The sequence below is a fragment of the Callithrix jacchus genome, chromosome 8 (assembly GCF_049354715.1).
Source record: "Callithrix jacchus isolate 240 chromosome 8, calJac240_pri, whole genome shotgun sequence".
Classification (NCBI taxonomy): Eukaryota; Metazoa; Chordata; class Mammalia; order Primates; family Cebidae; genus Callithrix; species Callithrix jacchus.
This window is the reverse complement of record NC_133509.1, coordinates 105,051,492-105,077,120: the sequence shown is the minus strand read 5'-3', so window position 1 is coordinate 105,077,120 and position 25,629 is coordinate 105,051,492. Positions and strand designations below refer to the sequence as shown.

The 25,629-nt window shown below is 43.2% G+C and overlaps 1 protein-coding gene across 22 annotated transcripts in view; it reads left to right on the top strand.

Annotated features, from left to right (window-relative positions):
• Positions 1–25,629, top strand: part of SLC8A3 (solute carrier family 8 member A3) — a 154,234-nt gene that overhangs the window by 96,232 nt on the left and 32,373 nt on the right. For 3 of the 22 annotated variants that reach the window (XM_035260851.3, XM_078335263.1, XM_035260847.3), the window contains exon 1: positions 20,117–20,369. The exons of 18 other annotated variants lie outside the window; for them this stretch is intronic. The gene's annotated coding sequence lies outside the window, so the exon portion shown is untranslated. Of the gene's footprint in view, positions 1–20,116; positions 20,370–21,609; positions 21,677–25,629 lie in introns of those variants that run through there. One more of the 22 variants, XM_035260848.3, reaches the window with a different exon arrangement.

Below are 25,629 nucleotides of genomic sequence, written 5' to 3'. Positions count from 1 at the left end.
AAAACAAAGGAAGTCCTATGAGGGCTTATAATAATTTTGCTCCCATTAATTCCCACACTGAGCAGTTTCCCCATTTCCATTCTTGGCCTTCTGAGGCTCTTTGCCATCCTGTTAAAATCTAAAGTTGCTTGAACCTTCTCCTTGCAGAAATGCATCTTAAACATTCTAATATCTTTTTTTTAAGCCAGTAAAGACTATGCCAAAAATCAGTTATCAACTGAGAAGCCCTGCTGTCGCTTGTGTGCTGTTCTCCCTAAGTAGAAGCGAATGTGCTGAGCTCAGCATTCCCCATCTAGCTCCTCTGTGATCAGTGTGGACATTCCCAGGACAACTGGGCCGAGGCTGGAAACACCGTCTGAATGTGTGACCACACGAAGCTGAGTGGCTGATCCAGGTTTAACCTTGACCTCATCAGCACCACCTTCTCAGCATCACTTTGGCTCAGAAACCCAGTTATTTACTCCAAGGGATGATTGAATGCAGTGCTAGTGTCTCTTCAGGGCTTTTGAACTCATTTATTTATCCAGTCATTTATAAAAGGTGAAGAGGGGAACAAGGTAGGCCGGAGTGGCTTTGTACTATTAAAGACCGTTTGATTTCTAAGTGTGTCTTCTTTGCGACCTTTTTGCCATTCCACGTTCTAGAGACTACAGGTAAGTCAGCACAGGGATCTTATCATGATAACCTTGGTTTTAGGAGGTCTTATGCGTAATAGACCAGACTCAGAGCACAATGCCATAAGGTAGTGATTTAGGTGAGCAACAGATTCTGGCTTTAGGGGTTTATTGTCAGATGCATTTTAAACACTTGTGGCCCAGGATCCCTGCACCCATGGGATGCATTGTAGCCTTAGAACTCTGAAAACTCTGAATATAAATCCTGAATCAATCATGAGGTTGCATGTCTGATGCTTAGTCCAAACCAAGGGGTAGAATATTTGCAGGCAGGGTAATCCTTGAAAAAAAATCCTTTTCCTGCCACACTTTCCTTCCCAATGGTAGTGCCAATTACATTTGTAGACCATTTATGTGACCAACACTGTGCAAAGCTGTTAGCTTCTTTCTCTATGAGACAGGCACTTTTAACCCAAATTTACAATTGGAAAAACTGAGACTCAACGAGATTGGATGGGTAAGGTAGCTCACGCCTGTAACCCTAGCACTTTAGGAGGCTGAGGCGGGCGGATCATGAAGTCAGAAGTTCAAGAACAGCCTGACCAACATGGTGAAACCCTGTCTCTACTAAAAATACCAAAATTAGCCAGGCATGGTGCCACACACCTGTAATCCCAGCTACTCAGGAGGCTGAGGCAGGAGAATCACTTGAACTCAGGAGGTGGAGGTTGCGGTGAGCTGAGAGTGCACCACTACACTCCAGCCTGGGTGACAGAGTGAGACTTCATCTCAAAAAAAAAGAGAGAGATTAAGTAAATTCTTTACAGTCATTATGCTAGTCCATGAAGAAGCTGAGATTTGAAACTATATCTGTCTGATTCCATAGTCTTTGCTTTAAACTAGAGGTCAGCAAACTACTTCTGAGAGTAGGTATCTTAATCTTTGTGGGCAACATACGGTCTCTGTAACATATGCTTTCTGTCACAATCCTTTAGAATGCAAAAGACATTTTAAATTTACAAACCTTACAAGAGCAGCTCATGGACTAAATTGGACCTGGATTTAGTCTGTGAACCATAGTTTGATGACCCCTGCTTTTTAATCAGTATACACCCTGTTTGTCAGGATGTGAACATTTAATGCAATTGCCATAGAAAATAGCAAGAAAATGGTAAGGGTCTGGAAGAGGCAGCAGGATTACATCAGGTGCGGTCCTGCTCTGGCAAGATGAAACCGGGGATCACTGAACCACCTGACGTTTGTTAAAGATTTCTGCTTTCCCTTTGAGTTTCTTTCAGGAACTTCACACCTCCAGCAGCCCAGAGAACTGTGGGCTGCAAAGAAATGCCTCCTCAAGGGAGTAGAAACTCTGCAGGGTAGAAATCATCACATCTGTCTGGCTTTTCTCAACCTTTCTTTTCTGCACTTTCTTGGTTTATAATCAAAGCACTATCAGGAACTCCAGAGTCGGCACCTTTTCATTTTTATGCTTTCATTTAATTATTGTTCAGCTGCTAAGTGTTTTGACTGTTTAAGGGATTCTAGTGGTAAATCGTTGTCTCTAGCCTGGCAGAAGCTGTGGTTCCCTTTGATGAGCTCACACGGTGTGGCTTTTAGGATGCTGCTGACCAGGACAGCTGACTGTCCCCAGTGGATGCAGTTCCCAGCTGTGGGCTGAACCCCTTCCAGAAAGCGCTGCTGGGACAAGAGGCTTCCTGCAACTCCCCGTTACCCCCATCTAACCAACACCTCAGTCTCCTCTCCATATGCTTCCCTGCCCTCTTCCTTTCCCTCGAAGACACTTTCTTCTGCCTGGCAAAAGGGGATCTTGTTTCCATGGAAGCCTCATTAAATCTGCATCTTGCTCAGTTTGGGTTTGATCACGGCTTCCAGAAGTATTTTTAGCCCATGCAGTTGCGTAATAAGATAGAGACGCAATGGAAAGGGGAGGGGACTGTAGAGACAGACAGATTTATTTAAAAAGTAAGAAACAGAATGAAAACCTCTAAAGAAAAGGGTTTTATGGAATCAGGGGAAGGATGGAGCACCTCTTTTGGGTGCATGGGGCTACTGTTCCCTGGTTAGCTCTTCCCACTTGAAGCCTATGGACACTTGCCATGACACCTGTCCTGGTCACATGTCAGGGGAACCTCTGATCTCCCTTTCCATGAGCTCAGTTGGCCCCAGCCAGGGTGACACTTACGCTAGGGAATGTGACTGGTATTGCTGCTTATAGGTTTCCCTTCCCACAGACCCAATGGGGCAGGCAGGATGGTGGCAGAGAAGAAGGCAGAGCAACAGCAGGAAAGAGAGGGCAATGCTAACACACTGGAGGTTTGTGCTCAAAGACAGAGTCTGGGGGATCAGAGATACCACACCTACCACATGATTGGTGCTGGAATCTGATGCCAAGTGCACCTTTGGCTGCTGAGGTTCTGAGAACTCTTTCAGCCAGACTATGCCCTCACCTTCCTCTGCACTTAAGAGAGCTCTTGAAGCTGGAGTGTTTGTTTGCATTGGATTGTTGGAGTACGTGTGTGTGCATGTTTGTGTATTCTTCTGTTACAAGCCAAAGAGATTAAAAAACACAGGCAGATGTCAGAGCTAACGTTTACTGAACCTTTACTATGCCACATGGTGTTTTAGGCATTCTATATGTGTAAACCCATTTTCCCTAATTCTATGGACTAGACACTTAAACAGTCTCCATTGTATAAGCAAGGAAACTGAGGCACAGAGAAGTTGGGAAACTCACATGAGGTCCTCCAGTTAATTAGTGGTGGAGCCAGGTTTTGTACCCAGGCACCTGGATTTGAGACTGCAGTCCTAGATCAGTAACGTGTTGTTGGCCTGTCATACATTTTAAACAACGTTCTGTACACAGAACCATTTATAGTAACTTTGTATTGATGAGCTGAAGGCAGTCTGCAGATGTGCTGCTGGGATTTCATTCATCTTCAAAGAGGTGTTTTTTTTAAAGTTTTTCTGAGGGCGGTATCCAAATTCATAAAAATCTTTACGATCAAGGCTTTCACAAGTTTCATTCTGAGTCTCCTGCATTGCCATTCTTCCCACATTCCCAGTTAGTTTGTATTGATTGTCGCATCTCCCTGGATCCCGTGGTCCCCTGCAACATTTTTTGCAGAACTGTGTCCTGCTTTCACATTGTCAGGCGGTGGGAGCCTCTCTAGTGGCCAGCCCACAGTCCAGCAGCAGTCCACATTCCTCAGGATGTTCCGTTTTCCACATTTCTATCCAGTTACCTCACTGGAGGATGGCCATGAGGGCTTTCCTTGGCTTGGCAGGCTGGTCCCCTTCTTTGCTCGCCAGACTCTGATTATCTCTTTGTTGACCTGCCCCTCTTCAAGGCCTCAGTTTTCTCTGAAGTTTCCAGCTTCCCTCCTCATCCCTCAAAAGACCAAAGTGGAGAAGATGAAACCTGAATCCACTGGAAGCCCCACCTGCCACAGCCTCTCCTCTAAACGCATTCTCTGTTCTGTTTAGGACACGAGAATGATGAGGGACATGAAATGAGGATTTGTTTAATCTTCACAATATCCCTGTGAGCGAAGTACTGTAAATACCCACATTTGATACATGAATAAACTGAGATGTGGAGGGATAGAGGAATTTGCTCAAGGTCACACAACTAGTAAGTGGGTAGAGCTGTGATGTGAAATTGGGCAGTCTGGTTCTGGGACCTGTGCTTTTACTCACGGATCTATATTGCCTTCTACTTGAAAACATCCAGGGAAAAGGTTGAGATAGATCAGCTGAAATCTTCTTGCACAGTAAAGCAGAGGCCACCTGTCCTGGAGTTACATTCATCTTGTTCATTGTCAACGACTTGTGTTTAGTGACAGCCTCTCCAGTCCAAGGACTTACCTGGGTGCTGTGACAATCGGACATGACTAGGGACAACTGGTGACTATGTAGTCCATCCAAAGGCAGGGTAGGAAGTGCATCCTTGTCACTCTCTCTTGGTTATAAGAGGCAGGAACCCACTAAAGGCACTTTTCATATATCTATAAAGCTGAATGTATAAGATACATGGGGGCCGGGCTCAGTGGCTCACACCTGTAATCCCAGCACTTTGGGAGCCCAAAGTGGGCAGATTGGCTGAGGTCAGGAGTACAATATCAGCCTGACCAACATGGCAAAACCCCATCTCTACTAAAAATACAAAAAACAGCTGGGCATGGTGGTGCACACCTGTAGACCCCGCTACTCAGGAGGCTGAGGCAGGAGAATTGCTTGAACCTGGGAGGTGGAGGTTGCAGTGAGCAGAGATCATACCACTGCACTCCAGCCTGGATGACAGAGCAAGACTCTGTCTCAAAGAAAGAAAGAAAGAAGGAAAAAGATATATGGGTACTTGCAGAACTCACAGAAGGCCAAATAGGCCTTAAGAGGTGCTGAAAACAGGAACTGGGAAGTTGCTGGTACTTTCCTGTCTTTTCCCCTAGAAATGGTTTCTTACTTGTTTCTCTCCACATCTCTGTCTCATTTCCCTCCATCTTTCAATCTTTCATTGCTGCATCATGCACATAGAAAAATCAGGATCTGCCCTCCCAAGTTTACATATCGTCATTTCAGGCATCCGTGGTATCCTTAAAACTCCACATTTCAGTCAAGGAATATGGTTCAAGGGCTCAGCCAAAGGGCAGAGAAATGGAATAAAGATGTAGCTGTCAGGCCTATGGGCAGCAAGGAGTCCGAGAAGGAATCTGATGTCATGGTCCAAGTGACAATTCAAAAGGTCAAAGCATAAGTAAGTTGCGTGCTTTTCACAGATGGAGAAACTGAGGCACAGAAGGAACCTGGCTGGGGTCCAGATCTCTTGCCTTTGTGTCAATGCTAGGTCCACTGGACATGGCATCTGATTTCTATAGGAAATGTGATTTCTCAACTTTATCCCAAAGCCACACAAAGCACTGCCTGGCCAGGGGTCCTAGGGCCTGCCTAGGATAGTCTCAATAGCCCCAGGACAGAAGCAACCAAAGTGAGGTCATATAAGAAAGCTCTTTGCTAATCTGTCAATAGCACCCTCATAGAGCCAACACTTAGTACACCTGGATTTGAATACTTATCTCCAAATCCAATGTTCTTTCTACCATGTGACAAGCCCTCATAAACCTCACAGCATCTTTATGAGGTGAGCGCTTGCAGATTCACACTTTAGATAAGCAAATGGAGGCTCAGAGGGCAAGCAGATAGGTCAGGGTTACACACCTGAGCCAGGATATGAACACAGCTCTGTGTCTGATTCCTAAGGCCCTGTGCTTTAGCCACTTGTAATACTGCTGCTCTCTGCTTCATTTCCTCATCTGTCAAATGGGAATGATAATACCCATCTCACATGGATACTGTATGGGGAAAAACAAATAAAAGAAGAAAAAGTGCTTTGAAATCATAAGCAGCCCTTGCAGATGGGAATTATTTTTGCTGGTGACATACACCCTCAGCCCCCAGGGCTCTGCTGAGCCATACCCAGCTCAGAGCTCTGGAGGCACCTCCTCCCCAAACATTCTGTCTTCATCCTGAGCAGCCTGACAAACTGAACCTCACTCCTCCCTCAATGTCCCCATGCTGGGAAGGAGTATAGCTCATGCTGTGTTCTCTCTTTTTGCTAAGAGAATGCAGAACCCAGAATTTGGGTCTCAGCAGGTTGGGGACATAAGGAAATGTCTTTCTTCCCCGAGATTTCTTTTTGAAATATTTTCATTTGTGGAATCAGATTGTGCATGCAAGTTTCTCCCAGAAATATAAGACGTCGTTATGATGGGGACTGTTGGTTTTGTAACTGAAGGATGGGAAAGGAAACTGGTATTATTGAACACCTATTCTATATTAAGCCATCAGTCATTGTTGCAATGTAATGCAAGCTTTATTATCCACATTTCACAGGCCAAGAGTCTGACTCAGCAATGTTGTGTTCCATGTGCTAGTTCCCACAGGTAGGTGGCTGCAGGGCTGGGATTTGAACCCATCTCCAAAGCCTCCATCTTTCTACCACTGCCTCTCATTGGAAGAAAGGCCGTGTACTGGGTGTCAGTAATGTCAGATGTCCTTCCCAGTCTAGCAGACTAGGAAGCTGTTGGAAGGTATTTATCCAAACATCAGCAAGGAAGGAAACAGAGTCGGAACTAGATGAGGCTCCCCTAGCAACTTTGCTGGCCCACACTGTCTGGCTAGCTTCATCATCAGGTCTTAGGCAGAGCTGCCTGTGTTCAACAGAAACATTTTGTATGTTGCACAAGCTGGTGGGAGCCTGTGAGGGAATAGTCTGTCAGGTTGCACTGAGGCTCAGCCCAACTCATGAGCTAGGGCAGATACCAGAGAGTGTGTTCTACCCAAAAGGGGCAGGTAGGCAGGAGACTCAGGCTCCATTTTCATGACCAAAGGCTGAATGGAGAGGCTTTCTGAGCAGTGGCAGAATGGGAAGTAAGCTTTGTTTGACAAATGAGTCAAGAGGACAGAAAAGACAGAAAGCAGACGCCAGAATTGGGAAGGCTCACCCCAGCTCCTTGACAAAGGTGCATGCGGACAGCTCTTGAGGCAGTGACCCTACCTTAGGTCATGTGTTTATCAAAGGCGGCCCATCAGCCCTGCAGTGGCCTCTGTGTTTAGAAAAGGGCCTGACCTGAGTCTCCAGGAAAGGATTTGACAACAATAAAGTGTTGCCATGTGTGTTGTTTCATACTCTCAATAATCCTGTGAGGAATGCGAGACAGGTGTTACTCTCTCCACTTGACAAATGGGGAAAAGAGGGCCCAGAGAAGTGAACTGACTTCCCAGGGACACACAACTGGTAAACAGTGTCCATCCCAGCTGTTCCGTCTCCCACACCCAATACCCTGTGCACCACGCAAACAGAAAGACAACTGGGCAACCAAGTTATCTAATGAGTGTGCATGCTACAGTCTCCCTCATTTTGTCTTCAGGGCTATGCCCTAGGAGAGCTAATCATTCTTGGTTAGATAAGAAATAGCCAACACTTCTGCAGGATGGTAGGCCAAATACCAACAGAATAAACTCAGACCCAAAGAGATGGTCAGAATATGTGGAGTTGGTACTTCACTATACAGCTCTAAGGTGTAAGCCTCATACATCTATCACAGTATGACATGTGCTTACTCCCACCTCAATTCCTGATTGCACATTATAACAAATACAATTCCAGGCTTTGAAGTAACGAGGCCTATGTTTCTGAAGCCCATATTAAATGCCAAAACCTGAGTCAGCTACTGGAGGTAGAGACATGAATACGATGAGGGTCAGCATTATTTCAGAGGATTCTTTGGTTGCAAAGGGCAGAAACGCAGCTTGAATTCACTTTGGAGAAATTGGGATTTTTTTGGCTTGCATAAGCGAAGCATGAGAAGGAAAGTCTCAGGGATGACCAAAACCAGGAATTCAAATGTCTCCAGAATTCTTTCTTTTTTCTTTAGGCTGTCTTTTTTCTCTCAAACTAGTTCCCTCCATTGGGCTGGAGACGTAACTACAGGCAGCCATCAGGCCCACATCTTGAGTTTAAATGTTGGAAATGAATTGTCAGAAAACATTTAGGTCATTCATTCTGTGGGAGAGATAGGCTGTGTAAAAAAATGGCCACTCCCAGGTGAACAATGTGGTTAGGGTCAGAGGCACAAACATACCCCAAACCAGGGATGTGGGAAGGAGGTTGACACGCTAGATGATAATACACAGACCTCAAGGAGCTTTTGGTCTAGAGGGAGGTGTGGACATGGACAAGTAATCAGCAGCTAGAGGCATGACAGGGGGCGGGGTGGGGATCCATGTGGATCTGGATTGAAGTGAGGCAGGGTATCGGGAAAGCATTCCGGGAGAGCTGAGGGCACTTGAGCACACCCTCAAAGAAAGGGGTCATGAGGTGTTCTAGGAAGGAAGTGCATTCCAGACAGAAACGATCACATAAGAACAACATGAGCACCTGGGAAAGGCAAGTAGTTCAGTAGTGTTGGAGACCTAGGGACACGAAAGAAGGTGATAAGGCCCTGATGATAAGGATAAAAAAATCAAAGTCCTTTGAAAATTGTGTGGAGTTAGGATCTCAACAACCCTAAAAGAATTTCTTTAGAATAGAATCAAAGGTAAACAAAGTATACTAGCCTGTGAAAGTTGGATAGGAAGTAACCTGGTGAGAAATGTTGGCTTGAGAACGGTATATCCATAACACAAAGGTGTTTTAGAGGATTTGGGGGAAGGGAGAGAAAATCTCACATTGTCTCAGTGACTAATGAGCTTTCTTGTACATTTAATATCGCAGTTGTGAGGATGATGGTGAGATCAGCGAAATAGTGCAGTTTGTAATTTGCGGTTATCAGGCTGGCATATCCTGCACGTCACACTTCTAAACATGACTTTGAAAAATCAAAGATCAGTTAAATTTGAAGTAAGTATTGAGGGAGGGAGATTATGTTGCCTTAAGTTAAAAAAAGAGCATAAGAGATGGTGATTCAAATGATCAAAAGCACCAAGCTTCCCTGTTAGGATTCAAAGGAGGGGTGCGTGGCTACGAAACCAGATACGTGCAAAGCAATATGGAATGAGATAAATAGTAGACATTGAACAATTGAAACTGATATAGGATTTTCAAGCGCCAGCTTTGAGAAAATGAAATGAGACCTAAGAAAAGAGAGTAGGAGTCAAGGGAATATAAGATATTAGAGAAATTGAAGAGTCAGGGTTTGTAGGAAGGAAGGGAGAAGAGGCAAAGAGAGAAGCCCTTTTAACACAGGAGCCTCCTCCTCCCCCATCCTTCCTCCTGCTAAAAACCAACTTTGTTTTAGCTGGAATGATTGTAAGGCAAATTTTTGTTATTAAAAAAGAAGTTATTTTATGTTGACTTCTATTATAAAATCAGAGCTCTGCTGCCACAAAATTAAATTGCATAATAGAATGAGTAGGAAACGTGACATCCTGCAGAAAGGAAGATGGCAGCCCACTCAGTGCCGCGCTGGGGTTGACTGTGCATGAGTGCGCATCTCCTGCTGTGAGTTGTAGGTGCTGCCCAGCAGTGCACATTTTTGTTGCAGCTGTTTTCTTCACATTCTGAGGTTTATGAAATCCCTCATCCATCAACAATTGATCTTTAGCTCTTAGTCCGGGGGTTATCAACCGGGATTCCATGGACCGTTAGAAGATCAATGGCTAGGTTTTCAAAGATCTATGAACCCCCTGAAATTATATACAAAATATTGTATGTGAGTATGTGCATGTTTCTGGTAAGAAGCACCTGAATTATCAAAGCAGTTTATGATCCCCCCAAAGGCTAAGAACTACTTCCTAGAGCAAAGGGAGGTTTTGCTACACTTAGAGATTTACACATTTGACCAGGGCAGCTCACACAAGTGGGATGCAGTTTCACATTTCATGGCAGGTCCACTTTCAGCTGTACAAATTCATCAAGGAAATACTGCAATACTTCTATGAGAATCAAGAATTAGATATATTTAACTTATTAGGAATAAGAACCACTATATACAAGTTTTTCCAAAAGACCAAAGGTTCTTCCTATGGCAAGAAGGAACATGATAAGATTCATGAGGTGCCTTTATGGTTATATTTCAACTCTGAAAGATAATTGTGACTTTACTAAATCAAACCTTTATACCTCAGTTAGGAAAATGTTGACTGATATCGGGTTCTAGGGGTAAAATGTGACCCCTGTGAGGTGTCAATCCACTGTACTTTTATCTGTTAAGAGGCACTGAACTTCTGAAATTAATAAGTAGGCAAGAGGACAGGCACATATGATGTGATATGTTTAAGTACTAATAATTATTCACTTGAAAGGGAAGAGAAAAAAATTCAGAACACAATATTTCTTAATGGAAAATTAACTTAGAGGTGGTAGGAAGGACAGCAAGCAAGAATATTTCTGGTAAAACATGTATAAATTGATGGTCAGCCAATATGTTGATCAAAGAAATTATCTTTCGGGGAAAACAGTAGAAGCCAATTGAAAAACAAGCATCAGGCTGCATCAAAACAGCAAACAAAAGTCACAATGGCTTGATTATGTGATGAGGGAGTTAACAGCTGCAGTTAGCAGAATATGTTCAAAAAAAGAGAGAAAGGGTGGTTATAGGAGAAAAACATCCCCACAGATCTTCAAAATCAGAAACAATGAAAATAATTATTTCAAAAAGTAAGAAAAAGAATCTCTCTCATTTATACCTGAATTACCTGGATAATTGATAACATTTCCTGCATATACAAATCTTGATCCTCTGCTCCTCTCTCTATAAATGAATAGAAATGTATGAATCAACAGTTAGCCAATGTGTTGATCAAAGAAATGATCTTTTGGGGAAAAATCAGTAGAAGTCAATTGAAAAACAAGCATCATATTGCATAAAAACAGCAAGCGGAAGTCAGTGTTTCCATGGTGTGAGGAAGCCACACGATAGGTAGTAAAGACATTGTCTATGCAGATGGATTCAAAGATACCTTCTTTGTGTCTAAGTCCCAGATCTGTGTTTCCTGGCTCTTTGCACTCATATCTAGTCATTCTCCGAGTCAGCATGCCCAACTTGAAAGTGTCATTTTCAAAGCCTGTCTCTTCTCTGCTGAAAATTCCTTCTCCGTCCATTCGCTCCACAATCCCCACCTCTTTCACCCAATGGGAAACCTTAAATTTATCTTTTACTTTGTCTTACTTCCCATTCCTATATTCCACTGTACTTTTCTTGCTTGCATCTCTTTTCATTCATTTCATAAGCATTTATGAGCTCCTGTTATGGTTTGGAAACTGTTCATGCTGGAGGTGGTCTTATAAACAAGCAATTTCAAATGAGTATTTAGTATGTTAAGTGCCATCCCAGAGGCAAACACGGGACTGTGGGAGGCTCCCCAGACCTGTCTAAGGAGATTGGGAAAAGCATCTCAGAGAAGGTGGTGTCTGATATCTGGAGGATGTGTGGGAACTTGGCAAGGAAGAGAACAAATAACAGCATTCTAGAAAAAGGCCTCTTTCGGCATGCTAAGAAGTTTGGAGGACAGAAAAGAACCATTCAAAATTTGGAGGGAAGGAAGATTTGCCACTTGAACAGAGGACTTCAGCTGTGTTGGGTGAATAAAGTTGAGTGGGCACAAATCAGGAATATGAGTTGGAAGACCGTTACTAGAATCCAGGCCAGGGGTGATGGTGGCCAATATATGAGAGTTTTAGCAGGGAAAGAAAGAAAGAAAATGTGTTCATGAGGTAGAAGTCAGTAAAAACAACAGGATCTGGTGCCTGATTGGAAATGGGGGCAGTCTGGAGAGGAAGCCAGAATGCAGGAATGAATGGATAGTGGTACCATCCACTGACATGGGGATTAAAGGAGGAGAAGCAGCTTTGGTAAAGAAAATAAGAAATTCAGCTATGGAATGTGTGAATTTGATTTCTCTGTTGAGGAGCAGTTCTAGGTAATGATAAGGCTCAGGGTGTAGACTTGAGAGTGGATGGATAAAGTAAAGGTGGAGGCTATTAAATGGGAAAAGGTCAAGGGACTGAGGCCCAAGGATTTCTAATAAGTCATCTTGGGCCACTAAAACCACCCAAGATGCTGGCAGGAAGCCTGTGAGCCCGGGTACCAAAGTCTTCAGTGTTGAGTCTACTGACTCAGATGTCAGAAGCAGCAGGAGAGGGGTTGATAGCCTGATGGGGAAGGAGCCATTACCTGAGGGTAGCAGAAGGAGTTATCCCAGCTGACACAGCTCTCAGGGATTTGCTTTAAAAGCAAATCCTTAGGAAAGAAACTGCAGTATCCACAGGAGACTGGTGGGCACTGGCTTCCCCACAAAACCTGCCTAGATGAATTCGATTCTCAAGGGACTCCTATTTAGATAAGGGGTTTTGTTAGTTCTCAGAACATCACCAAACAGATGTATATCTCATTACTTGCCCCCCATAACCCTTCTGCTCTGGCACCATGAATATTTGGAGGATTTATTAGTTAAATCCCTATTTGACATGGGCTGTAAAGTTCTGGTCCATGTGTGTCCTTTATAAAGTAGAAATGGCAGACAGTACATGGAACTCAAATTCCATGAAACAAAAACCTATGAGAGATGGAGCTGAATTTTTTGCCTGTATAGCTCTTAGAGCAATTGTTACCAATTTGTTTGATTTACCTAAGAGCTAAACTTGTGAATGGCAGCTCAAATGATTTTTCTGTACATCCAGAAAATGAATTTGAATATTTGATGGAGAGTAACTGCTTAAGTCAGGAAAAGGGGGATACTGTAGCCTTCAATTTTGCTTTATGGCAGAGCATTAAGGAAAAAAAGTGAGATAAATGAGATCAAATGGCAAGTGTCTGAACCTGCTGGACACAAGTCCCGGTGGCCATTGATAGACAGTGTTTATATGACTTCCGGGCCATCGATCGATAGATAATGTACTTCAGCAGCCAATGTTCCAGGAAGTTTGAGGAGATAAATGGAAGTTGCACAGCAGCCTAAGAGGTTCCTTCAGAGCGCCGTCTGCCTGTCTGCTTCTTCTTATTCTTCATATGAAGTGCTTTTTCTTTTCTCATTTTTATGATGGTTATCCTAAAGATACTCTAGCCTGGACTTTGACCAAGGCATCTGGAGATAAGAATGATTGTGAGTTATGTTTCCCTTTGGGCTATTGTAGCAATTTTAAAACTATGTTAGATGGTTAGAGACTCTTGAGAATATCTCTTTTCTTGGATAATCATAAGGCTTTGAATAGTGCTATCTATGGAAGCTGACATTCAGTTCCTTAATGCTCTGCCATAAAAAGGCCCAGTTGGTCAGGGCCTTTGGAACTTCATGGGGTTCCTCTACTGAAAGCCCCATCCACTTCCCTCCAGCACACCTAACTCAGCATTGGTTCTGGGTAGTAGAGGGTGGTTTTTGGAATCTGATTCATCTCAGCTAGAGGTGGATGCAAACACATTCCCAGAGAAGAGGGCTTGGCATGTCTGGTCTTAGGCAGAGGAAACTAGAGATACTTATTCTATTGTTCTTGAGATTCCAACTAAAATAGCCCATTACAGAGGAAGAAGATATTCAGGTCAAAGGAAGGCTTTGGTGCCATAACATTGTCTTAGAAAAAAAGAAAGATTAAAGAAAAAAAATTTTTTAAACAAAGGAAGGCTTTGGGCTTGGAGTCTAACTAAGCTAGGCTGGAATCCTGATTGCATCTTGCTTCTCTGTGCAATTTTTGATTTTACTGAATCTCTCTTATTCTCAGTTGCCTCCTCTGTGAAGAGAATGCTAGTACCTGCCTCACCAAGTTGAATGAGACTTACACGAGATGTGGTGAAAACATTTAGCATAGTATCTGGCACATAAGGAACACTCAATACACGCTGGCTATAAAGAAGCCAGGGAGAGACTCAGAGGTGATGAAAGAGACCACAGTTCCTTCCATTTCATTGAAAAGCAATTTTTATTATCTCATTTGAAAGGCAGTATAGTATAATGGCTAAGGACATGGACTATGGAACTATATCTCCTCAGTTTACATTGTCTCTGTCATTTATTAGCTGTGACTACACTTCCTTGTGCCTCAGATTTTAACATTTTTAAAAGAGAAGTAGGAATAGTTCCTACTCTGTTTGATTGTGGAGATTTGATGAGTTAATACATATAAAGCATACATAGTAGTGCCTGGAGCATATTAAATGACATGTAAGTATTAGCTGTTATTTCATTAAATAATGTGTGGCATAGAACATATTGGAACACTGAAGCCTTCCAGGTTCTTCCCAGTTTCACAAATCAGAGATTATAGTATAAATATCTACTTACATGTCTGCTTTCCCCATTGGACTGCGAAATCTTGAAGAGCAAGGAAACTGTTTTATTCATTTCTGCATAGCATTAGCATCTTATTATGATACCTGACATTTACTAGGTGCCAAACAGGACTGGGTATGCTGTAGGGATTCAGTCAATGTGGGTCAGTGCAGGTGGGGAGGTGGGTCAGGTTAAAAGTAAGAGAAGGGCTTTGAGGCATCACAATAAACAGTTATCAGACTGAACTGCCAACATTGCCATCCAGGAGACATCAAGTCAATATAGTCAATATTTCACCTTCATAGCAATACCAGTAAAGAACAAGGAGAATGTGCAGAAGGAAAGAAATCATAATCTGATCGTATGTTTTTTATTAGTAGTAAATAATAATAATTACTACTATTGCTACACACCTTTGTGTGTTGGTATGTTGTGTTGTGTTGTGCATGAAAACTAGGGTGCTAATCTATTTCCCTTCCAAGACCAATGCTCAGAAGAAATTTCCACAGATGGAGAATCTGCAGGGTATGAATTTGGCCTTGAGGGATTCTGGGTCACTATTTCTCAATAGTTGTCCATGTCATATGAAGCTCTTAAAGTAAAGAACAATGTCTTACTCATCTTTTCATTTCTTTACCCCTAAGGCCTATCACATACTTTGCCCATAGAAACTCAATAGTCATTTGTAAATGGAATTCAATTTCTGAGGTCTAGAAAAGCCTTTTTCCATCCCTCCCTTACTACAGTTTGTCTAGCCATGTCTTCCCCTCCATCATCCACCTTATAGACATCATTTCTCAAGCATCTTCTTCTGCCATCATGTTCTTGACACCTCCACTACTCCATGTCCAATGTCAAACACTACAAGTACCATTTGGGAAACAGAATTCTAGGAATCTGGAGCCCTAGAGCTCTTCAAACCCTGAAATCCAGTTTTCTGAGCTGAGACAGTTTCTTAATTTCTCACCCCAACTCCATTTCTCCTCTTTCTCAATGGTATTTTCCAAGTCCCCATTAGGGATATGGCAATTCCAGAAAACATTCAATAGTCCACTCTCTTAATGCAATGCTCCTGGACACCACAATCCCTCTAGACATTGAGCACTGGGGAGAGATGGAAAAGTACTTTGAAAATGTGTGCGTGTGAGAAAAATGCTAAGTGTTCTGTCTGATCGTTTCAATGACAAGTTTGCTTCTTTAGAAACTTGACCAGACAGAGTGTGAGGGGAAAAAAATGAAAAGAAAGAAATGTGTTTAGCTTGGCTGAATAATGACCAGCAGGGTGAAAAGATAAGATAACCACCCACTCACAGGATTTCTATCCTCAAGCCCTAGAAGGTTGACAACAACAGGCATTGAAACTACTCTTTATTTTTTTGAGAAGGAGTTTTCACTCTTCTTACCCAGGCTGGAGTGCAATGGCGCGATCTTGGCTCACTGCAACCTCCGCCTCCTGGGTTCAGGCAATTCTCCTGCCTCAGCCTCCTGAGTAGCTGGGATTACAGGCACACACCACCATGCCCAGCTAATTTTTTGTATTTTTAGTAGAGACGGGGTTTCACCATGTTGACCAGGATGGTCTCGATCTCTTGATCTCGTAATCCGCCCGCTAATGGAGGGTGTGCTCAAGAAGCAACATTACAGCCGCTTTTAGGAAAGCGAATAAGAAAGCTGGTGAAATAGAGAAGATGTCTAAGCTTGTGAGATACCACCTCCATCTTGGAAAATAACCAAGGTGATGCGATCTTACGTAGGACCTTCTAATTAAAACAGATTTACTGATTAATGTCAGGAGCATTGTCAAGAATCACAACAGCAATGAGTTTATATCGAGCAAGTTCACTAAGCAATTTGCAGGAGGGCATCTCACTTAATTCTTAACGTCATCTTTTTACAGATGAGAAAATAAAGGCTTAATAAGGTACTTTTCCCAATGTTATTCAGCATAAGTGGTAGAGTCATGACTCAAACATAGGTCAATCTGACTACAAGATCTTCACTCTTAACTTCTTTTCTGTGTTGTAATGCACTTGATCCATGGAACTGGACCATCTTCACATACTGCTTTTTTTTTTTTTTCCTCCAGAATGTCCAGGTATGGATTAGGTAAGACTCAAAGACATAGAGGAATAGAGTATTAAAAAGATCCCTGGCCTCATTTTCTGAAGACACAGCCTAAGCTGAGCTGTACCATTTACCAGCTATACTAACTTGGGCATATTTTTTGACACCACTGGGTCTCAATTGCTGTAACTCTCAAATGGAAGTGAGCATAACTGCATAGACTTCACTGAGCTCTTAAGAGAATAAAATGAAATAACTGTAAAGAGAAGTGTCTAGTGCAAACGCAAAGGATTACTAGGACTCTCTACTCTTCAGGAATTAGAAGTTGGTAGTAGGCAACAAGTTATAGGAAATGTGGTCAATTGTCTGCTGACAAGTGCTAGAGTTAATTTTGTTTCTGGGAAGAGGACCACTCTCCTCTCTTTCTCTTCCTCCTCCAAAACTTGAGACATTTTCAGTTGAATTCCCACAGGTTTTGTTTTGCTTTGGGAGAGAGGAAATAGACCAATATGCCCCCAAACTAATCCCATAATTTCATTTCAGCAGTAAAGTGAGGTCCTTGATAACTGCCCTGCACAACCCACAGGGTGGTTGGGAAACTGTTGAATGGTCACACATGAGGAAGCATTTCATCTACTGTAAAGGGCTCTATAGAGATGATAAATTTCATCAGAGAGCTTCATGCTTGAGGCATGGATTTTTGGAAAAACAATCACTCTATATATTTGGTCAGAATCTGAAGGAGATGCTGGGAAGAGGAGCCACGTCAGTCTCCAGAACAGAACAGTAGAAACTAATCATGTGGAACCTACACTTACGATGGTTTTTAAACCAGAATTGGCCACCTTCTGTTAGACCACAAGCTCAGATTGTGAGTTGTGACTAGGTCATGTCTCCTTCCTGCTCCTGTTTCCTTCCTCTCCCTAACTGTCCCTCCTTGACCCCAGGACAAAGTGCCAGGATATGAAAGTTAATTATGACCCAAGGGAATTGGTACAGATGGGCAAGAAAGAAATGTATTCAAGAGCATTTCTATTAGTATTGAAATTGCACAGAAGGCTGGTGAATTTTGGCTGCCCATTCTCACCTCCTTCTGTGCCCATAATTTTGTGGCCTCCTTCGATTTCATTTTCCCTTTGGTTCAGCGGAATGCTTGATGGCTTAAGCTAGCCTCACTTGGCTAAGCATTGGAGAAACAGAGAGTTGTATAACATGGCTACACCCACATGGGGCTCACAGGGCAAGGTGAGAGAAGACAGAAGTTGTGTGTGCTGGTGGCCACGAGGTAGCTACAGACCAGAAATGAGACCAGGTTCAGAAGAAGGAGAGGGCTTATGGGCCTGAGTCATAGGGAAAGTTTCTTCAGGAGATGGGATCTCAGCTCTGCCTTTTACGCAGGGCTTATATAATAAATATGTTGCAGTCCTTTATTGTTATTTAACAAGATTTTACAAGATTTTGTTTTAAGAAGATTTTGTAAAAACAACTGAACGAATGCAATCTGCTGCCAGAGCAGGAAGCAGCAAAGGAGATTGGGAATATAACCCTCTTGGAGACGTTCCTTCACCTACCTGGTGCTGGATTACCTAAAAGCTTCAGCTAAGTAGGTTGTCCCTCAACAACGAAAAAAACTTGAAATAATCTGATGTTTTTAGGAGAATCTTATCATGGATATTTAATTGGACTATTTACATCTATTTAGGGTCAGTCATTTTTGGACAAGTACTCAAGGGTCTTGGAATCAGACCACTGTGATCAAATCCTAGTTCTATCACTTCCTAGCTAGGTGACCTTGGACAAAATTACCTGACTTCTAATAGCTTCAGTTTTCTCATCTGCAAAATAGAAATGCTACTAGTACTTAATAGTGCTCTGAGAAGGATTCAATGAGCAGGATTAAATGCATGTAAAGCATAGTGTTTGGCCCATAGGGAGTTGTTATTTATAAGGTCCTCGTAATTTAGGGGATCTAAAAATCTTAGTTCAACACTGACTTTCCCCTTCAACAGCACCTTCAGAATCTCTTTCATTTATCATAACGTTCTTTCAACTCTTTGATGAATGAAAAATCAAGCATTCATTTCTCTGCAGATTTTCCCAAACTTTCTGCTTTGACCAATAAATATATTTTTAGTCCCAATCTTGCACGCTCCTTTGGTACTTTTCATCTGATAAACATCCCCTTCTGTCCTCTTAAATATGAAGCCCTTCTTCCCTGGTCTCCACCAAGAGCCTCCTTGCATCTGCTGTGAGGCACAGTGATGACCCCACCAAGGTCATACAATGGCTGTGGCCTCACCTGGACCCCAATGACCCACGTAGACTGGATCCCAGGGCTCAGCCACTGATGGAAGCCCAGAGGGCAGTTGGAAAATTTCACAAGACAATCCAGCCTGATTGTTTTGACATGCCTGACCTCAGGCTGCTAAAAACGAGCTTGAGGAATCCGATTAGAAAAAGAGACAGGTGATACAATTTTGTTACATCTTCCGATTTTTTGAGTCAAGAGTTGTCTGTTTAACTCCAGTTATTTATTTATCCAAATTTCCTGGGTGCTTGTCCAAAGAAAAGTACCCCAGCACTACCAATCAGAATCTGGGACTGAGACTCTGGAATTGGCACTTTTACAGTTATACCAGATGTTTGTAATACGGGTGCTTCAACCACCACCTTTACAGAAGTACTGCCTAGGACGCCCTCTTCCCGCAGGTGAAGTGGAAGGAGGTGTTGTTGAAGAGAGATTCTCCACTTCAACTTCAGCAGCTCTGCTTATGCTTTGTTTGGTTCTATTTCACCAAAGACTTTATTCAGCTTTAAAAATTTGGTTTTGGTAGCCATTTGTATACTGGAATGAACATTAGATTTGGAGTCCAGGTGGCTCGAGTTCAATTCTCTGCTCTGCCATTTACCAGCTGTGTGACACTGGGCAAGTTGCCAAACTATCTCTGTCATTTCCTCAAGTAAAGATAATCCCACTTCATCAGGTCATTTTTGAGGACCCAGTGAAATGATGCGTAACCATTTTAGGAACCCTGGATCATTCTGCTGTGCAAGTTTTTTCATCAGCATGGATCCTACTATGCACACATTCAAATCCGGTGAGTGTATGGAGCTCTGTGGGCAAATAAAAGATCGTCTCCTCCTTTCTGTCCTTGTACAACTTTGGTTTTTTTCCTTGATGAACAGAATCCATGACAATCTTGGGTCATGGTATAAAGATGGGACTTTCTTCCTGTGAAGGAGTCTGGTCTGAACATCTTCCAAACTCCAACATAACTGATGTCGTTTCTCCACCCAACCCCATTTGCTATCTCCTGACTCAATTGCTAGAGAAGCCACTTAAGGAAGGTTCCTGGAGTTAAGGCTGTGTCTGGGCCAGTGGAATGAGCAGTTTTCAACAGTCAGTTTTCTTTATCTTCTCTTTTTGAAAGAGCCTTTACTAAGCTCTTTCCTGCCTCTTCCTATCTCCTTGTGGCATCTCCTGATGGAAGGCACAGGTAAATCTCCTTGGAGAGCACCAGCCAGCAACAGTCCACAGCCAGAGACATCGATCTTCACCACCTAGTTCCATCCTTCCTTTCAAGCTGTCCTTCCCCTCCCCTCTCCACCATCACCATAGCAACACAGTGGTATAAAAAAATGAAAGAGCTAAGGCATCTAAATATAGTCTGAGTCTCAACTCTTCCAGCATGGAGCCTAAAACCTAGGGGATGACAGCTAGAAGTGTCCAGATGATAATTGGCAGCCAGGAGTGAGGATGATTCAAAGGAAGGGGTCAAGAAAAGAAGGGAAGGAAAGGGAACAGTCATTTCCTATGCCTGCTGCCTGTGCTTTCTCATGTCACCCGCACAACCACCCAATGTGAATGTCATCATCTCCAGGTAACTGCTGAAGAAACAGAAGCTCAAAGAGGTAAGAGATTTGGCCAAGGTCACACAGCTATAAGAAATAGAACTAAGATCTTAACTCAAGTTTCTATGACCCCAGAGTTTTTGCATTTTTCACCCCATACCACAGGGACAGGTGCAAGTGAGAGATTTTGCTGGAATCACTGGGCTTTTTGAGCAGGCCATATAAACAACCCGAGTCCAGAGCTCAACTAAATTATTTGAAGGGATTGGGCCAAATATAAAGCTTCTATTTAAGCAGCTCCTGTATATTTCTCACAGACTGAGGAAAATGAAGGGGGAGGGTTGACAAGGCTGCATTTCCCAGGGTACATGATGATATGGCAGGGGGTGGGGGACATTATGATGCCCAAACATGGAACTTACAACAGTGCAAAAATGGTGTGATTAGAAGCCTTACGCTAGAGAATGTTCAATGTGATAATGCCATTATTCATTCCCTCATTCATTCAACAGATTTTTTAAGACAGAGTTTCCCTCTGTCACCTAGGCTAGAGTACAGTGGCATCATCTCAGCTCACTGTAACCTCTGCCTCTCAGGTTCAAGCAATTCTAATGCCCCAGCTTCTGGAGTAACTGGGATTACAGACCTGAGCCACCATGCCTGGCTGATTTTTTTTCTTTGTATTTTTAGTAGAGACAGGGTTTCACCATGTTGGCCAGGCTGGTCTCGAACTCCTGACCTCAAGTTATCCACCCATCTCTGCCTCCCAAAGTGCTGGGATTACAGGCATGAGCCACTGCACCCAGCCTCATTCAATAGATATTTTTATTAAGCATCTGATGTGTGCTGAACTCTGGAGATACAGAGGTGCTAAAAAGAAATGCAGCTCCTGCCCTTGTAGAGCTTGTTAGAGTAGTGGAGAAGGCAAATAAGAAAACAATTACACAACTGATTGACTCTTTACAACTGCAACACGTACTATAAGTATACAACAGAATAATATCCCTTGCCTGATGACCTTGGTGGAAAGGAAATACAGAAGTTCTTACAAATCAAAGCAATCCACTGGGCCAACTGTAAAGGTGATAAACACTTTCAAGGTGGACAGAGACTGTGCTAAAAGCTTAGCCTCAACCATGGGCCTTTATGATGAGCACACCCTGCAGATCCATTCCCAATACTATATCTTCATAATAATCATGAAGTCCATCTGAGAGCCATACAAGTCAGGTTTTAAAACTCAACAAACTAGACTCAAATGAAATCTGACAAGGAAATTTATGACTTGCTCTTCCTACAGCCTTTGGTATCACTGACATAAAACTGATGTGTGTGCGGAGGGTGCTTGTGTCATGGTGATAGACAAGGTAGGTGGTCCAGCCCAGCCCATGGTATTGGAGGTTTAAGGTCGGCCAGACCAGCACTGAGAAGTACCTGTGAATTATGCAGGAGTGGGAGGGGAGGGAGTAGGCAGTAAAGTTGTGAATTTCCGTGGATCCAAAGCTTTCCAAACTACCTGCAAGGCAGCAAATATGGGGGATGCTGTATGAATAAGAGAGAATTAGATAATATAATGTGTACGGAGCTCTTTAGTTCTTCAGAGAAAATGCTGTCTAAACAGATAGTGCTGGTATCAAAGATAATGATACAGTACCCGAATTTTAGTGCTCTGCTACCTACCTGCCAGCTATTTCCCAGGGATGTGGTAAAGATGAATGGGCAAGATCTGGGAAAGTGCATTGAAATCCTTGATTAAAGCCCTCTAGGCAGATGTAGAATTGTAAATGTATTATATTACTGTCACTATTGTTATGTTTTCTTTTATCACCCCAGTTTCACCGCTTCAGGTGAACGAGTCTGCCTGACTCTTTCCTGCCCTGAATGTCATTGGAAAGGTAGCAGCCCCAAGATGTGTGGTATAAACAAACAGGTTTTTAACTGAGGGATCCAGAGGCTTTCCTGGCTGGCTCCTGTCGGCTTATCGACACCTCTCTATAAGCCTAGGCTTTCCCAGGCTTATTTTATTTCCTTCGATAGGACAGGAATACCTAAATGGCCTACCTGAAGTAAGTATTGGCTGTAAGCCATCTGTCCCTGAACAGAGGTGAAAGGTGGAAATCGGAGGAAGGGCAGGCATCTTCTGCAGGGGAAACAGACTCTCTTCTGCCACTGCACTCTGCCCAGGAGAAAGAGTAAAGGAGCAGAGCTCAGGAGAATTCACTGAAGTGAGGGCAGGGTGCATAAGGAACTTGAGGAAAACCCCAAAATCAGATTCTAGCATTTCTGGGAAAAGAAATGGGCATGGGTAGGGGGTTTATCTGTCAATAGAAGCAGCCAGGGTGGGGCTAGAAGGAAGTAAATTCAGTTGCCACCTATACCTACTGGATGTCCATGGAGAACTTCTCCTTATCAAAGGTTGAGGAGCCCTCAGGAGTACATATTGATACCATGGCTTCTCCCACACATACCCCCATGGAGATAAAACAGGATCCTGGAAGGCTGTCTTGGTATCAATATGTACTCTCGAGGGATTGAAACATGCAAACGAACTGCCCACAATCACCCTGTGAGAGACCAAAGAGCAGCGTTGGATAACAGGAATGCTACCCTGAGAAGGCATTCAGCTTCATGGGGGCAGCAGGTACTATGGAAGGATGACCTCACTTCCAGATAGAATTCCTAAGACAAGATATGCAGTGATGACAAAATAAGGAAAGATGTTGAGGAAACTCAAGACTCTCAAGCCATACTCCTTTGTCTGTAGTTCTTCCTTGGACCGGACCATGGAATTCAGAAAACACCCTACATGGTCCCAAACCAGCACTTGTCAAACTTCTCACCCTCTTCTGACCCTGACCTGGGAACGAAGAAAAAAAGTCATTTTATTGGTTGCTCCAGTTATGCCTTAGACAGACAGATCATCATCAAATTAAGTGACATGTCTGACTGCTGAGTTTGTCAGTTACTGTGCTGTGGGGTTTTCTTTCCCTTATCTCATTTAATCCTCTGACAAACCCTGTGAAGTAGGTTTTATTATGGCACTCATCTTAAATTAAGGAAACTGAGGCTCATAGAGATTCAGTAATTTTTCAAAAGTCCTCAAACATATAATTCCTGCATTCAGACATCTCTGGCCCATGCTCTTAATCAGTAAATGGTCAAATGAAATAATGATTTTCATGGCATCTGTCATGGGAAGGGAACAATGGAGACTATGCTTATCAAAGTCATAACCAAATAACTGCACTTGACAGCAGAGTCGTGATTCCAGCCAACGTGACTATTTTCATGCATGTTTTAAAGGGCAGGAAAAGGAGGTTAGACTTATTTGGGAAGGGAAACAGGAGCTATCAAGATCATCTTTTCTTAAGAGTAGCCCAATAATGGTACTCCAAGAATAGAGTCAGGGAGACCAGCCAAGAGTGTGCCTCAGCATCCCTAGCACAAATCACACACTAAGCGTTAAGACTGGCTCTGCAGTTAGAAAGCCCTGGGCTCAAATTCTGGCTCCACCACTTACTGGTATTCATTAATTCACTCATTCATTCAACAAATATATACTGTGTATTGTCTATGTGCCAGAGACTGTGCTGGGTGCTGGTAAAGAACACAGACAAGGTTCCTGCTCTCATGGAGCTTTTATTCTGATAAAAGAAGCAGACCATTTACAGATAAACAAATAAATAAACAAGATAAAGGGAAACAGAATGATTTGATGGAAAGTAGCTGGAGGGCCAATCAGACTGGGTAGACAAGGTGGTGGCATGCAAGCTGAGACATTTAAAAAGAACCTGGTCATGAAAATATCTGGAAAGGAAAGTTCCAGGCAGAGGAAGCAGGTTGTGCAGAGACCCTGAGGCAGATATGAGAACCAGACATTTGAGAAAACAGAACAAAGGCAGGCATGGCCAGGCAAAGCAGTGGTGGGAAAGTAGCAGAAGTGAGTCGGGGAGTGGGGGCAGCGAGGTCAGGCTTTGCAGGCTTGATCAGCAGTTCTCAGTGTGGTTCTGGAGCCAACAGCATCAATGTTACTTGGAAACTTGTTAGGAATGCAGATTCTTAGGACCCACCCAGACCTGCTGAGTCACAAACTCTGGGATGGGGCCCTGCACTGTGTTTTATCGAGCCCTCCAGCTGATTCTGAGTATGCTAAAGTTTCAGAATTCCTAAGTTGGTTTATGTAGTTTCGATTTTAATTTTCAGTGCAATGGGAACCTCTGGAAGGTTTACATAGGGGAGCAGCATGTTATAATTTTCTTTAAAAAAAAAAATTGTTTTTAAGAACTTTGGCTAAGGGGAGAATGGACCGTAACAGGCTAAGAGAAATGGATGCAGGAAGATGAATTGGGTGGTTATTGCAAGAGGCCAGGTAAGAAAAAAAAGTGGTTTGCATAGAGCGGTGTGGCAAAGAGGGTTCCAGCCGGAGAAGAACCACGCTGACAAATGAAACACACGCCACTCATGCAAGCCTGATGAGGCAGAAGGCAGAAGTGAGGGCCACAGAAAACTGGGAAACACCTGTCCAGAGCACAGTCCAAAGGCAATGTCCTCAAAGAAGACACTCCAGCCTCCTCCCATTTCCTCCCTATTGTCTGAAAATAAGAAGCACAGGCTAGTCGCAGTGGCTCACACCTGTAATCCCAGCACTACAGAGGTTAAAGCAGGCGGATCATGAGGTCAGGAGTTTGAGACCAGCCTGACCAACATGGTGAAACCTCATCTCCACTAAAAATACAAAAATTAGCTGGGCGTGGTGGCATGTGCCTGTAATCCCAGCTACTCAGGAGGCTGAGGCAGGAGAATTTCTTGAACCCAGGAGGTGGAGGTTGCAGTGAGCTGAGATCGTGCCACTGCACTCCAGCCTGGGTGACAGAGCAAGACTCCATCTTAAAAAAAAAGAGGAAGCAGCAGCAGCACATGTGCACATGTGACCTATGGCAAACCTTGGGTGGGCACATGGATGCTGAGCTCTTACAAAGGGCAGGCACTTCCCCTGGTGAGAAAGAGAACTAGAACAGTGATGAGTGGAGGAAAATGTGAATAGAGAACCTGAAAGGCTGACAACATTGTCTGGCTTCCTGAAAGGCTTAAGGGGTTAGCTCTGGAGGGTGAACTAAAAGCCTAGTTATATTAAACACACACACACACACACACACACACGAGAGAGAGAGAGAGAGAGAGAGAGAGAGAGAGAGAAACAGTCTTGTCTTCCTTGTTTAAGCTTAGGAGAACCTGCAGCAAGTAAGTAGCAGCAGGAGAACTCAGACTCCAGTCTTTTCCTAGCATAATTCTCTCTATTACACCACAAGTCATCAGAGGA